This window comes from Malaclemys terrapin, chromosome 2 (assembly GCF_027887155.1).
Source record: "Malaclemys terrapin pileata isolate rMalTer1 chromosome 2, rMalTer1.hap1, whole genome shotgun sequence".
NCBI classification, from domain to species: domain Eukaryota; kingdom Metazoa; phylum Chordata; order Testudines; family Emydidae; genus Malaclemys; species Malaclemys terrapin.
In genome coordinates this window covers 154148888-154165041 of record NC_071506.1, presented here as the reverse complement: position 1 = coordinate 154165041, position 16154 = coordinate 154148888, and the positions used below count along the sequence as shown (strand labels likewise).

General features: G+C 42.0%; 1 protein-coding gene across 3 annotated transcripts in view; it reads left to right on the top strand.

Moving 5' to 3' along the window:
• Nucleotides 1-16154, top strand: part of TRIO (trio Rho guanine nucleotide exchange factor) — a 433666-nt gene that overhangs the window by 18082 nt on the left and 399430 nt on the right. The window lies entirely within an intron of this gene.

The window sequence follows — 16154 nt, the reverse complement described above, 5'->3', positions numbered from 1 at the left end:
TTTCTCTTCCTAAAGGAAACAGCCTGCAGGGCCCTGAACTTTGGCTAATTACTCAGGTCAAAAAGGGGTAACAGTAGATTCATAGGTTCATAGATTATAGGACTGGAAGGGACCTCGAGAGGTCATCGAGTCCAGTCCCCTGCCCGCATGGCAGGACCAAATACTGTCTAGATCATCCCTGATAGACATTTATCTAACCTAATCTTAAATATCTCCAGAGACGGAGATTCCACAACCTCCTTAGGCAATTTGTTCCAGTGTTTAACCACCCTGACAGTTAGGAACTTTTTCCTAATGTCCAACCTAGACCTCCCTTGCTGCAGTTTAAACCCATTGTTTCTGGTTCTATCCTTAGAGGCTAAGGTGAACAAGTTCTCTCCCTCCTCCTTATGACACCCTTTTAGATACCTGAAAACTGCTATCATGTCCCCTCTCAGTCTTCTCTTTTCCAAACTAAACAAACCCAATTCTTTCAGCCTTCCTTCATAGGTCATGTTCTCAAGACCTTTAATCATTCTTGTTGCTCTTCTTTGGACCCTTTCCAATTTCTCCACATCTTTTTTAAAATGCGGCGCCCAGAACTGGACACAATACTCCAGCTGAGGCCTAACCAGAGCAGAGTAGAGCGGAAGAATGACTTCTCGTGTCTTGCTCACCACACACCTGTTAATACATCCCAGAATCATGTTTGCTTTTTTTGCAACCGCATCACACTGTTGACTCATATTTAGCTTGTGGTCCACTATAACCCCTAGATCCCTTTCTGCCGTACTCCTTCCTAGACAGTCTTTTCCCATTCTGTATGTGTGAAATTGATTTTTCCTTCCTAAGTGGAGCACTTTGCATTTGTCTTTGTTAAACTTCATCCTGTTTAACTCAGACCATTTCTCCAATTTGTCCAGATCATTTTGAATTATGACCCTGTCCTCCAAAGTAGTTGCAATCCCTCCCAGTTTGGTATCATCCGCAAACTTAATAAGCGTACTTTCTATGCCAATATCTAAGTCGTTGATGAAGATATTGAACAGAGCCGGTCCCAAAACAGACCCCTGCGGTACCCCACTCGTTACGCCTTTCCAGCAGGATTGGGAACCATTAATAACAACTCTCTGAGTACGGTTATCCAGCCAGTTGTGCACCCATCTCATAGTAGCCCCATCTAAATTGTATTTGCCTAGTTTATCGATAAGAATATCATGCGAGACCGTATCAAATGCCTTACTAAAGTCTAGGTATACCACATCCACCGCTTCACCCTTATCCACAAGGCTCGTTATCCTATCAAAGAAAGCTATCAGATTGGTTTGACATGAGTCAAACCTGATCCATGTATCCAGAAAATTGCCTCACATAGAAAAATTAGTGCTCAGTTGTGGACACCCCATCTTCAGCTTCCACTAAGAGCAAGTGTCTGGGAACAGTTAATAATTTGTGCTTGAGTATCCAGGAGGAAAAAAGAAATGTAGATGATTGTCTAGAAAAAATTAATAAAATAGATCTGGAAGCCTATTTAGGGTGTCAATAAAGACCAGTGGTTCTCAACCTATTATCATTGTGGACCACATATGTGGCCCACGAAGTGTTACCTGGGCTGCAGGTTGAAAACCACCGTGCCCCCCACCTAAACTCCCCCACAAACCCCTATGGCCAGCATGTTCTGCTCCTGGCCCCACTCTGTGGAGGGGTCTCTGGGTAGAGAGCCAGGCGGGGAACAGGGACCCTGACCCCGCCATGTGGGGCTGGTGGGGCAGCTAGGACCTGGATCCTGCTGGGTGGCAGTCTGAGCCCACCTGGCAGCCCGGACCCTGAGCCCATGGCCTTTAGTACACAGCTGAGCTGGGCTGCAGCTGCATGCTAATTGGGCCACGGGTTGAGAACTGCTGGTAAAGACTCATACTACTGTTAAGTAACACCCTCTTAATTTTGATCTCTACATTTGTTACCAGGATTCTTTCTTTCTTGTGTGTGTGTGTGTGTGTGTGTGTATGTATATATATATATATATATATATATATATATAAAATAAAAAAAGATGGAGTTTCGTCCACTGACCTGCTTTATATACCAGTTCAGAAGCAATCCAGGCACCTTGGTTTAGTTGAGGGTGGGGTGGGAAAACAAACTAAGGTTGAAGTAGTGTTAAATTGAGAGGACCATAAGAGAATCTGCTTCATCTGCAGCACTAGTTAAGAAGTGGTTTCCTCTTGGTTTAATCCTAGCCAAGGTAGTTTGCTATGCTGCGTCCTTTTTGAAAAGGACACTTCCTCTCCATCTGTAACAGGCAGCATTGCACAACTTTTAACAAAAAGTTGGAAGCTGCCAGCAAAACAAGAATAGAATTAAGATTTTCCAGCCAGATTTCTAGCAAACCAAGTTAAAGTGAATCACTGCAGACTTGCAGTCACTGGCTCCCAGTGAAGAGTTTTTTTCTTCACATTTTACTATTCTGGCTGCTCCTCTTGCTGGATTAAAAATTGCTTGATATGGTGGGGACCTTTTTGGAAATAAAGTTTTGTCAACAAAGTGATATTTGTCAGTAATTCTGGAAATTTTCAACATGGATATATATTAAACATAGCAAAACTTCACTTAAAGGCACTCTTCAAACAAAGGAAAACTTACCAGTTTATACCCTTTCTGTTTGTTTCATATATAAAGGCTATTTCAGATTGAAATCTCAAGTCACTTGCTTTTTTGCTTTAGGCAGTTCACGTCTATCGTGGAAGATTATTGTAGTTGAAGTAGTAGTTAAAGTACAACCTCACAGACTGAGCCAACCATCTGAGAGGGGAGTCAATGCTGAAATTGTTAGAAATTTGTTCATTTAAAAGTGGCTAGAAGAAAATATTTGCTTAAACGAATGTGAGGTGAGTTTTTAAATAGCTTGAAACTTAAATGTTTTTGAAAATTCTAGCCAATAAGTGCCTTGGGATTGAGAGTGGGATTTCCTGTTCTTTGATTTCTTGTGTAGCATTGAGTGTCTGTTGCTTATCATGGAGCAGTTGATGTTAAAAGACCAGAGTCTAATTTGTTGCTCCTCAGAGAGCTTACATCATGGCTGAATGCTGTTATCTTGCTCTGTTTTCTTGACTGTCTGCTGGAAGCTTTTGAAAACCGTTTCTGTGCTCCTGCAGTGTTGCCCAAACAAACCTTGCATGTTACTTTTGTTGCTAAATATAGCAACCGTTCCCAGCGCCAACTTGAAGTTCAAGTGGCGTCCTGCATGGGTCATAGAAAACAGAAGAGCATACGTGCAGTTTGCCCTGTAAAATGTTCTATTTAAAGCTCTTCATTATAAGCAGTGCAAGTAGTGATGCCTGTACATACCATTATAAGACCCATTTTTTATTTACTTATAACTTAGCCCTCAGGGTTAGAGTTAGGCAAAAAAAAATCCATGCTAGTTTTCTGCCTCAAGCTGATTTGATTTTGAATGATTCAGCTAAAATATTTCAGCCGTTAAAGGGAATGAGGTTTAAGAAAAATACATTTTGCCCATGCTGAGTTTCTTATACAGGGATGTACCTTTAGGTGAGGCGCTTCTTTTTTTTTTTTTGGTCAAGCCATACGCCTCTAAAAATTTTAATTTTTGCACATATTCTAGACTAGTTGGAGTTTGGCAGCTAAATGAATCCAGTGTGCTGTGTGTGTGTGTGCCATCTCCACTGAGCATGCGCCAGGCTGGGGCTATAAGGTCTGAGCAGCACCTCTCTTGCAAATGCAGCTCAGAGACACTATGGCACTGGGCACAGGAACTGAGGAAAAAGTACCCCAGGAACAGTCTCTGGTGCGCTGTGTTGCTTCTGCCCCCCACTCCCCCGGCAGTGAAGAGGGGGAAGCAGCATGAGTGCAATACAGATGGGTGAAATGTTGGGGTGGAGGAGTAGGAGCAGGAGGGTACAAGGGCATGGGGAGGAAGAAGGGGGGGCCAGGGTCAGGATTTGGAGAGGGTAAGAATAAGAGCAGAAATGGATAGAGATGGGAGTAGGGTGAGATGCAGAAGGATCTGTGACCTGTAAATCATAATCACACTCTACTACAGAACCTGGGCTTAAACCCATTATTCCCGAGTGTTAACAAACCCTGGTTGTTTGACAGGTAGCTAATCTATTGGCTAAGTGGTTCATCCGTCTAGTGGAGGTCAATGAAAGTTAGCTTTTTCCTGCAACCACTTTGTTAGCTCAAGTGGTAGAGGACTGCATGGATGTAAAAGTCCCTGCTGATAAAACCATGTCAGGGTACTGTGGGTCTACATGATGAAATACTTATTTTGTACACCTCTATTTTTAATTTTTTTTTTAAAATACATTAAAAGACAAGCAAATATTACACTTGCAAAGTCAAGCACTCAAGTCTGTAAAACCTTAATTTGGCCCCCTGTGCATATGCATTATGATTGTCTTCAATTAGTGGATCACATATGTATAGTTTCTGTAGGACCCCCTTCTAGTGCACAGGACAGACTGAGCTCACTGGGTATTTATTTATTTATTTATTTATTTTTTATCATCAACAATCGTTGTCTGGTTGCAGGTATTTACAGCACTCCCTCCAAATACTGAACTAAATACATATTTATTATGTATTTAATAATACTAAATAAATATTTGTTTCCTCTGGGCTTTTGCATGGTGCGCTCATGATCATATTCAAATGCTTCATAAGCATTAATGACTTCACGTTCCCAACACTTATGTGAGACGGAGTTTTCCCCATTTTACAATTTTGGGCAATTGAAGCACAGATTAAGGCCAAAATTGTCAAAAGTAGAATCCAAAGTTACTTTCAAAACTTGAAAACCTTGAGGGCCTTAATTTTCAGAATATATGGCATTTCATAGCACTTCATGTAGGAGCACAGCTCCCATTGAATTCTACTACAAGTGGTCAGCCCTTATGCAAATAAGACACTTAGTGATTCAAGTTGGGTACCCAAAAATTGAGGCTCACACAGTCGCCACCTGTGAACATTTTAAGTAACTTGTCTAGCATCACTGGGGCAGAGACAGACCTCATTCACTACGCATCTTTCAATTTCTGCAACAGAGGAAGAAAGGGTACTATAAACAACTGCCTTCTCTACACAACCCTGATTCATCCCCAGGGCAGGTCTGGCCTGTGCACTGAAGGAAGTGTGTGTGTGTGTGTGTGGGGGGGGGAAATTACATGGTCACATAGGAAAGACTACATCATGCATAGGCACAAAGGTAGTAGAGGTGTATGTGAAATAATATAGCACAGGCAACCTTAATATTGGTATTGGCTAACTTGAGTGCTTTAAACCTTTGAAACCTTAATGTTCTTTCAAGATAATTTTTTGGATGTATTTAAATACAAAACTTTCTGTATACGAACTTGGTCTTGTAGCTTAATGTCAGTGGAATGTAATACACATTTGGACTTGAATATTTTTTAAAAAAGTAACCCAAATGATAAATGACAGTGCTTTCATGGAAACACAAGGAACATATAGTAAAATATATGATTGTATTGAGCTGAACTGAGGCCCACATTTTCTTTCCATCTTGGCTGAAAATGCTGCTCAGAGTTTCAGCAAACTAACATGACATCACTTCTACAGCACAATGTAAAACCTTTGAGAAGAATGGCCTAGTGCTGTGTAATTGAAATTATTGAACACAAAGCAGTGGTGTCCATTTGAACATCAAGGTCAGGTAAAATTGATGGTGAGGAAATAAAAGAAATCCTTCATAGGGGAGTTAATCGTATAGAAAACTGACTTGCATGAAAATGATATTTTTTTCAGCAGTGTGTAGCAGGAACACACAAATGCACCCAAACCTGGATTTTTTCTCCTTGTTGATAGCCAGAACACAAGTCCAGGAAAAATGGTAATTTGCTTTCTACTGTGGGGTATCTCATACTGTAATTAAAGTAATAGGCTAATTTAATTATTTACTTAAAAGCCAGAGTGCAATGACTGCCTCCACAAAAAGGAGCAGAGACACTTCTGCTATTCTGCACCCTCCAAGGGAGGAACATGTGACTCCTTTCCCTCACTCACTTTATTTACTTCTCGTGGAATTCTATGCCACTGTGTGTGCGCAGAATTCATGTTCCGCGCAGATTTCTTTGCTTCCTTGCAGAAAGATGATTTTCTGACAGGGAAGCTGCAAGAGCAGTCACACACCGCTCCCTAGCAGTGTAGGTACAACGTTTCAGGCACCCAGAGTAGCCGGTGGAGAGGTAAATCACCATGGGGTTGGGGACACCCCAGCTAGTGGCTCCTACCCTGAGTCGGGATCAGCTGCTAGTCCTGGCTGGGTTTGAAGCAGGAGAGGATGGGACTTCCTCTGCAAGGAGTGGCTGGGGCTGTGTCAGACCCACCCCCAGAAACCTCCCCTGCTTCCTACCCCCATCACTCCTCAGCTGTCGCCATCCACCCAACCCCTGTGCATCTGGACCTCCCATACCCAGACCCCCCTGCCAAGCCTCACCCGGTACATTGAGAACCCCCCTAGCCCTCCATACCCGAACCGCACCCCAATGAACCTCAGCCCCTGTATCTGGAGTCCCCCCTGCACTCAGACCACCCTCCACTGATCTCCCTGCACTCAAATTCCCATCCTGATGCTTCACCCTCTGCACCACCCTGAGCCCCCACATCCAGACCCCCATGCCACTGATGGCCAACTAGCTGCACCCAGACCCCTCTGCTGAGCCCCAACAACCTTCACCTGGAAGCCCCTGTAGAGTCCCATTGCCCCTGCACCTGGAACCTCTATGCATCCAGATCTCCCCCCCCCCATCTAGATCCTCCCCCAGTGAGCTGCCTGCACCGAGATTGTCCCACACAGAATCCTCTCACCCCACACCTGGATCCCCCCCACTGAGCCCCTCCACACTTGGATCCTGCCTGGTTGAGCCTGCCTGCCTGCCCCACACTTGGTGCACCTGGCACAGAGAGGCAGGGCTCCAGGGTATTTTTGGGGGCAGGCCCAGGCTTGTGTTGTGTCAGGATTAGGTGCAGCCTCACCGCTGAGCCAGTGTCCTGGGGGTGGTCAGTGAGGGGGACTGCAGGGTGATCGTGTGTGAAGTATGTGTTAAAGTATTCAGGACAAGGGGCTATTTTCTCTTTTGACAGAAGCACCCTGGATTTCTGTAGCAGTAGGCTTAAGTCTTTATGGTAATGAGTAAAGGTGCCCCTCTTTTATATAAACATTTCAACTGTTTTCTCTTTAAAGAAAAATAAGGATTTCTTTAGAATTTATGCATTGTGTCTTTCACCTTCTGACTGTACATGGCAGGCATTTGGCAGGAAGAGAAGCTGGCATTTCCATCTGACCCTGCAGTTGTCATTCTACTCAATGAACCATGCGGCTATAAGAATAGAATCATGATTGGCTTCCACAGAAGTTAATCAGGCAACTTTTCAACTTGGCTAAACCAATGGCATGATATAACAGCTATATCGATGCTTCAGAAGGATCAGTGGAATCTTGGAATGACAAAATGGGGATCACAAAACCATCTAGTTAAGATATCAGTTTTTGTTTTTGTTTTTTTAAAAAAGGCAGCCACCAGGTTACCATTAGACTTTGCCAAATTGGTGCTCATAACATATAGAAAAAGAGTGCCTAGAACTTAGTTAGAAAAGTCACTTTGGTATATTTATGCTTGCATTAATAACTGATCAGTAGTATAAACGTAAAGCTTCGACGACTTGATTTGGTTACAAAGCAGGAATATTTCTTCCCTCTGTAAGAAGTGATCTTGTTGTTCATCATGAATGAACAACATTAGTCCTAGCAAGTCTGAATGTCTTAGGCCTGAAACTTTAAACTTAAATCTATCTGAATAAGAGTGAAATGAAGTGATTTTCTGTGTACTTTTTCCAGTTTGATTACAATGGAGAAAATTTGTGTGTTCTAAACCTGCTCTTACTATGTTTTCATGTGTCTTAAAAAATATGTTGGTCCAATAAGGCGTAGTATGTTTAAATTTCTTTTATTCTGTACTCTAGAGAAGGTAGAGATCCTGCAGGTTTCTTTGCTACCTAGCTCAGAGGAAGAAAAATTAATGGTTGCCTTAAAAAGAAAAAGAAAAACATTCAAACTAATAGAAGTAGCAGGTTCTGTACGTCCACTTGGGTTTTTTGTTGTGGATTACTATCACCAAAAAATGAAAGATGGCTTCAAGTTATTGAACACTGTTAAGATATATATTCTTAGTGCTGATGAAGATAGCACATAACCGTATCTTACACAGAGTAAACAACTCTTTCACATGGGGGGGAATTGAAGTGCATGGGATCCAAGTGATTTGCTCAAGATACACCAATCAAGTCATCCATGATTGATCTTTGGACTGGAATCCAGGCCTCTTCATGGAGTAGAAGTACTCCTTTTCTTTTTGTGGATACAGACTAACTCGGCTGCTACTCTGAAACCTATCTGAACTATGGGTACATCTTCACTACCCGCCGATATGGCGGGTACTAATCGATTTATCCGGGATCTATATATCGCGATATATCGATCCCCGAACGCGCTCACCGTCGACTCCAGAACTCCACCAGAGCAAGCGGCGGTAGCACAGTCGACGGGGGAGCCGCGGCCATCGATCCCACGCCGTCTGGACCCCAGGTAATTCGATCCAAGATACTTCGACTTCAGCTACGCTATTCGCGTGGCTGAAGTTGCGTATCTTGGATCGATTTCTCTCCCCCCCCCCCCCCAATGTAGACCAGCCCTATGTTTTCTCCCTTAAAGCAGACACTTCACTTGGCCGTTGCTAAGAGAAACCATGTAAGGTATTTGTTCATGTTATCAATACCACTTCAGAGGCCTGAACTTTCAGAGGCATTCATCACTTACAGCTCCCATCAGTTTTAAATGGGTCGTTCAGAAAAGCAGCCTAATACACAATAGATTAATTTTAGTCCTCTAGATTCACTTTCTGTTTCTCTCAGCTGGAAGAGTAAAACTAGACCAGCTATCCATTTCCTGACCTGCTGCATTAGGATGATACTACCATCAGGTCTCCCCACATTAGAGTTGAAAGTCCTTTGCTTTTGTTTTTTTAACTATACATGGCCATCTTTTCATATTGCAGATAAAGCCCTTAATTTTCAAATTACTAAATTTCAGGCCAAAATTAAATGTATAGCTGCTATTAAGTTATTCAGTAAGCTCTCTTTTGGAGTTAGCGCAGCTTACAGTACTTGTGATCAACTGGGAGCTATTTCAGCTTTTTTGTTCAAAAAGTCTAACAAGAATTTAAAATTAAAAATAGTGGTGCACACCTCACCATTAACAGGACAAACCCAAGTTAAAATGACTTAAACTACATCCCTACGGATATCACTGCTCTTTGCAGCCTAAGCAGATGCTGATATCACTTTCCTTACAAACCTAATTTTGACTAAAGGTGTTAAATTGCTTCCTCTCAATGCACGGTGGGAGCAGAAAACTGACTTGGAGCACCCCAAGACATTAGGACCTAATGTCACCATTTAACAGAAAGCAAAGTTAAACTGAAAAGTGTTGTCCGAAAGGAAACTTGGAGGAATGAGTCAAAATTTTTTTTTAATAACAGGATGACTATGGCTTAGCGTATCTAACATAAGACTTGTTTTAGAAAGTGATCTGCAAAGCTTATTTTTTTTTCCTCTGTCTCATGCTTAAAAAAGATGATAAACTTGAATGCAGCATTCTTCTCTCAAGAACTAATGTTCTTACAGCTGCAAACTGGTAAGCTGAACTTCTCTACCACAAGCAGAGTTCCTTCATGCCAAATGACAATGTCAGATACAGGGATTTCTTGTTAAATGAAGGCTGGAGAAGAAGATTGAGAGTTATCACTTGTACTCAGTGTTTCAGCTTGTGCTGTCTTCCCTTTCTATAGATTCAGTTTCACTTAAGTTAAAAGTATTCTGAAATGGAGAGAGCCTTGCAAAACTTGCTTTTGTAAAGCCTAGTGAAGAAAACAAATCTACTTTCACACAAAATTGTTGCAAGGGCCTTATGGGAATTGGTATGCAGATGAGTGGCTTGAGTTCTTACCCTGATGCTGTTGTGAGCCACTTTTATTATTTTAGTGGGACCCCTACACTTCAACTGTAGCAGTATAAGATTTAATACAGAGCTTTCTGGACTGGGCTGTGAGCCTAGCTATAAAGCAGGATCTTAAGGTAGCGACATTAATGGGCAGCTTGGCTTTCTCTGAGGATACTGTGAGGGATTTGTCCGCTGTGGAATGGCCACTTTTCTACTATGGTATTTATGGTATTTATTGATCCCACATTGGGCTTCCTGTGTAGTACAGGTAGCTGCTTCTGTAAAACACTGAGACCATGTCTACGCCACAAACTGCGATCAACACCAGTTACATCTGTGTACACCCACTGCAGTTTGTATATCACTCAGGGGCGTGCATATTTGGCCTCTTGTGTCAGCTCTGCATGCGCTCACCAGGAGTGCTTGCCTTGATGCAAGTGACGTGCACCACAGGTAGGTATCCCAGTGTGCCCCTTGCCACCATTTGGCACAGTGCCTGATGGAATCTTTTTCCTAAGTCTTGGTGGGGAGAAATGAGTTGCCCTGGGAACTAGGAGTCAAGTTCCCAACTTGCAACTTGCTCCCATAATGGATGACATAAGGTTTCCAGAGTGTGTGGCTGCCTTCCTTAGCTCATGCTTTTGATGCTCTTTATTCCAAAACAGTTCGGACCTAGAACTAGAGTTTTTATTTAATAGGGGTCAAAATGTTGGTTGAAGTTAAGTGAAAGGAGAAAAGCATTAACCTGAGTTTCTTCCTTGGCTTCTAGTTGCTGTCACTGTGAATATACTATATGGTGTTAGCTGACTGGCACAAATGTAGTGGTGATCTGATTTGTACTGTTCTACCCCAAGGAGTAGAACACAAATCAAAGGTTCCTGAACACATGTTCTTCAGATATCACTCATGACTCTGACAGTAGGCTCAGTTCTTATGCTACACTACAGCATGTCATTTGTGTGTGTGGGTTTTTTTTTTTTTTTTTAATATTGTGTCATTTGTAACTAGCCTCTGTCTAACATTGGGAATGATTAAGACAACACGCGCATAGATAAGTGATCCTTAAAGAAGGGTTACCATAGAGTTTTGAAGAACAGGAATGTGACTGCCACTCAGTCTGAGCTAGTAACTGGAGAAAAAACAAATGAACTAATACTGGAGCAGTGTCCACTATGGCTTTCAAGTGCAAAGCATGGGAGGCAGATGAAATAACTCTGGTCACATCAGCTTCAAGTGGATGAAATTTTGACATCTTAAAATGGTTTATGCAGGCTGACTTCAGGGTGTTGGTAGTCAGGAGCAGCTCTAGTAATTTCCACAGTCAGGCTGGAAGACATTTGCTGGTGCTCAGGGTGAGGACTATGCTCATCTGACCCTAGAACCAGCTTTGGTAGTATGATATTTAAGCAAGCTACACTTGAACACATTAAGTGTACCTGAAGTTGACTGCAGATGGTTTAATACTTGTCTTCACCTGGGAGAGGCTGCATTTGTGGTTTAATACAAACTGAAGCAACAGTGTGACATGCAAATTTGGGTAATCATCTGTCTTCATAAGACAAACAGCTACGCTTCTGTCTGTCCAAACTAAATCCTTGGCCTGACTGACACATCCTCAGGAATGTCTGGCCATCAGCTCTCTGTTTTCCCTCCTGTGTTTCTCTTCCTTTTCCAAGCTCTCTACCTTGCCTTTTACATTCCAGCCATATTTAAGTACTGTCTGATTTCACTTCTGTCTCCATTATTTTTGGAAGTGCTAAAGTCTGGTGTAAAAACGTACTGGGTTGTTGCCAGTTGTAAATGCACTTTAAACTGACCAACTGTTTGGCACAATTTATTGAGTATGTGTCTTGTTTAGGAAGGGTTTTTAAACTGGCTGGAAGTCTTAACAGTCATTTCCCTGTATCTAGTGGGATGTTGTCTTGTGCAGGAAGATAATGAAGCACCCACCAGGTGAAAAAGGGGGAAACCCTTGGGTTGCTTCATCCCAGAAAGCATTTAGGAAGAGGATCTGAAAATGAGCCTGCAGCGTTAGAAGGATCTGGCCATGTCTATACTAGCAAAATAAGTTTCTGTACTGCATCAATTGCATCAGTGTGGCAGCTGTACTGGTGATGGCAACAGTAAATGTTAGTGCAGACAGAGCCCAAGCATCTCCTTCCTGCTGCCTACTTTGAGTCACTGCCTACTTTGATTGTGTTCTTTATCATGCTCTGGTGAACATTTACGGTTTTTAACTTTTATAGGTTCCTATATGGGTGCTAGTCACTGTACTGTCTACACTAATGGCTTGGCACTCGTGCAGCTGTTGAGTTGCTGCAACCAAGGCACACGTTCAGGTAGCGTAGATGCAGCCTGATTAGTTGGCAACAAGGCAGCTGACTACAGGGCTATAAAAACAAGGAGATGGAGTGTGGAAGCAAGGCAGTGAGAGGAAGAGGGCTTCTAGTTACAGTAGCTGGATTTGCCTGTGGGACCCTGATGGGGAGGGGAAGTAACCAGCAGTTGGCCTAAACAATGCCAGGATGACTTAGTGACATAAACACACTTAGGTCTGTGACCCAACGACCTCTTGATGCCAACTGATGGGGCATATAAGGTTACAGGAATCTCTGGGGTCTGCTATTTATATTCTAGTTGAGAGTCTCCTGTAAGGTTTCTACTGAAAGCCCACGTCACACTGGTCGTCGTAATACTTGCAAAATGTATGTGTGGATAATATGTAAGGCGTGGGATGTGTGTGTATCTATTGGAAATTATGTTCTTAAGGCCTTACAGTGAAAGGCAGGTCACTCAGAGGTAGTGTGTTGAAACCAACTTCTCCAAACATGAGGTGGGTAACACTTATCTCCCTAGCTTACCATACCATTATGAATTGTGTGTCTTACAATAAAAGTCTATTAGCATACTGAGTCAAATGCTAATGAAAAGCTAACAGGGACTTCAAAAGGAAAACTAACAGGAAGAGGTAAGCAGTGGTGGGTGAAACCCGCTTTTACAGATGAAGAACAAAGGACTGGTCTAGTATATGTGGGGTGTGGGGTGCAGAGAGACATTCTGGCATCCTTCATTAGTGAGGCAAGTTGCCAGTGGGCTTTTCTCTTGAAAAAGGTCTCAACCATCCTGGCTGAAAAATGCTGAGAGAGGGACTTTGGGGTAAGCAGTAACGTACTACACAAGAGGGCATCGTGTTGTGTTTAGGCTCTAGAATGCATGTCATGGTTTTATTTTATATGTAGCTGTTTCCAGTATTTCTGTTTGCTCTCATATGAATCTATTCTTTGTTAAATAAAACTTGCTTTCTTTTCTAGAAAAAGCAAATATAAATGTTCTGTGTTAAGGGAGCTGTGTTCTAAGGTGAACTAGTAAGTTGTGGTGTACTTTTCATTTGGGAACAGCGGGTTTGGTGATTCTGAGTGTGCCCGGTAAATAAGGGGCTGGACACACCAGGAGGGCTCAGGGATTGGAGTGTATCTATCACTTACCTGCAGAGGGACAGTGGCGCCCATGGGAGGTGGGAGAGCTAGTACGTGGGCTTCCTGTGGCTGGGGTTGTCCAGGAACTAAGCCCTGGCAGATAAAGACATGGTTCTCTCACACTAAAGGCAGCTGATAGCGAGATGCTTCACAACCCTGGGGTACCCCCGGGGAGCATCAGTCACTTAAATAGTATAGGTTAGTCTCAGTGCACAAGTAAACAATGTCTTAATGTCAGGCTTCCCAGTGTCTCAAGATACATACAATCTCAGCTTCTAAGGGGCTCAGGTATGTGTCACACTGGACTTTAACTTGGTAGATCAACCTTAAATGGCCTGAAAAATTGATGAGTGGTTTCTCCAGCTTCCAGGCTGTAATGAACTCGTTAAGGTAACTGCTGTATCTCAGCTCAGTGACATTCACTTTTTTGTCTTGCGCCTAACTTTTGGGTCAGGGAAGGGAATCATGTTTCTTTTACCACTGGATAAATAAAGGCACTGAGGGCTGGCCAAGAACACTGGTCATAAGGGATGGTGCTGAATCAGAAGGATACTCTAAATGAAGTTCTGTTTAAAACAGACAAAATTCCCCTCTTTTCTCCCCCCCGTACTGCTTAGATGACTAAATTGCTCATTTCATACATGACTTAAGTGTGACTGGAGCAGTGAATCAGTGTTTGTCAGCACTTGGTATCTGGCTGGTCTTCCAACTTTCCTTATAAAAGCTTGAGAGGCCCTTTGTGCTGCTACAAACAATGTCATGAAAAGTCTCTTAACTCCCCTTGTTCTGAGTGGGTGAAAATTTTTGGCAAACTCATTTGAATCAATAATTGCTTATTTGCTTTGCTGCTGCTTTTTAAAAAGCTGCACTGTCCTTTTTGTTTTTAGACAGATAATCAGTGTCACTGTCTTAAAATTTGATTATTTTTTTTATTTATTTATTTTTCAACAGGGACAAAATGGCTTTGCTTAGAAAATCTTGTCTAACAAGAAACACTTATGAATGGCCTTTCTGAAAGTTGATTTACTAACTTAATTCATTCTGTGTCATTTCTCTAATTTCCTAAGTACTAAGACTAATACCATACTCTGAAGTTAACCTTGATTTTCCCAATTTTTTTATATATAATTATTTCCAGAGACTAGTTCCCGTTTTGTCAAAGTTTACCATGTTAGGTAGGAAGCCTCTAAGAACGACTTAAGGAAAGAGGTTAAACTGAAGGTGTGTTGTTTGTTTTCTTCCTAGCTTTTGTCTTAAAAAACAGTGGCCATGTCATTTCAGCTGGCCAAATGCAGGTGCTGAAAATGGAAAAGTAAGGCTGTATTGCTAACAGGAAAGCCTTGCATTTCTATTTTGTTCTGATGTTGCTGACAACTTTAGAATTTACATGGGGGAAAAACATGTTTCCATGATTACAGCCTTCCTTTGGGAAGCATTTCAATTGTGGCTTCCTCAGTGTGGCTTCCTTTCCTTCAATAGCATCAAAATGCGTATGTCTGGTAGCTACTTAGATTGGTAGGTTTGGCGTGTGGGGTTTGTATTTTTAAGATGGATGAAGCCAACTCCCAATCAGTGTTCTCTTTCAACGAGTCTATATAGTAGGTCAGCTTCACACAGTTGTAAACAGGATTGTACTACCGGATATGCGGTGATGGTAGAGAAACATAGGGCAAGCACCCTTCATATACATGATTTGCCTCATTTTATGATGTGAGGATTTATGCATTACCTTAAAGTAAAAGCAAACTTTTTATGTGAGTCCAATTGGAAAACTTATTCTACTTGTTTAATATCAGAACTGGTTACTGACAATAAGAACTTCTGAAAGCGTATAGTCATATATAGTGCCTGTACTTAAAAATATCTATAAGAGTAAGCTAGCATGGGTTTCTTAAGCATCTTAGGTGCTAACAAACTTTAGTTGTTGCACTTATACCAAAAGAGTGACTTCATCTTTATCTTTGCAGAAAGCCATTGTTTTATGATTTGAAAATGTATAACTGAAAGTTATTCTTCCCCCACAGCAAATATAGGACAGATAGGTGCAGTGTTTAGGTCTGCTACCTTCCTGGAAGCGCACCCTGACTGACATCCTCAACTCCTGTGACTTGAGTATGAAATACCAGGGAAAAATGTTGCAGTTCACAAACCAAATGAGTCCTTTGGACCTTGACTGAGGTGTGCAAATCTGACTCCTTGTTTGCCAAGTGTACACAACATTTTTCACATGCGTAATGAGCATTCTTCTCTTAATTTTTTTTATAGTGCCCATGAATATCTTAGCATTATCCACAAGAGTGCATTTTTTAAGTGCACACACTAGAAATACAGCTGAGCAATGCCTACTGTTTTGTGATGTGGGCACTCATCCATTAGAAATTACATTAAACCTTGCCTATTGGTGGGTCACTGAATGCCATTTCTCACATAGAGTAAAATCTACGCTTTGAAAGTGGAGTTGAAACACTGACTTGAGTTTTCTGTGGGCTGGTGGAGAAGGTGAAAGGAAACATTTTCCTTGCTTGCAGTGAGATGGTTAGCTACCTTGAACCTTTTATAAAACCGTGGCATATAATTTGTGATACTGTGTTTTGATGCTATAAGCAATTGCCTTTAAGGTTAAATATCTTTTAATCACTTAAATATGACTTACTATGAGG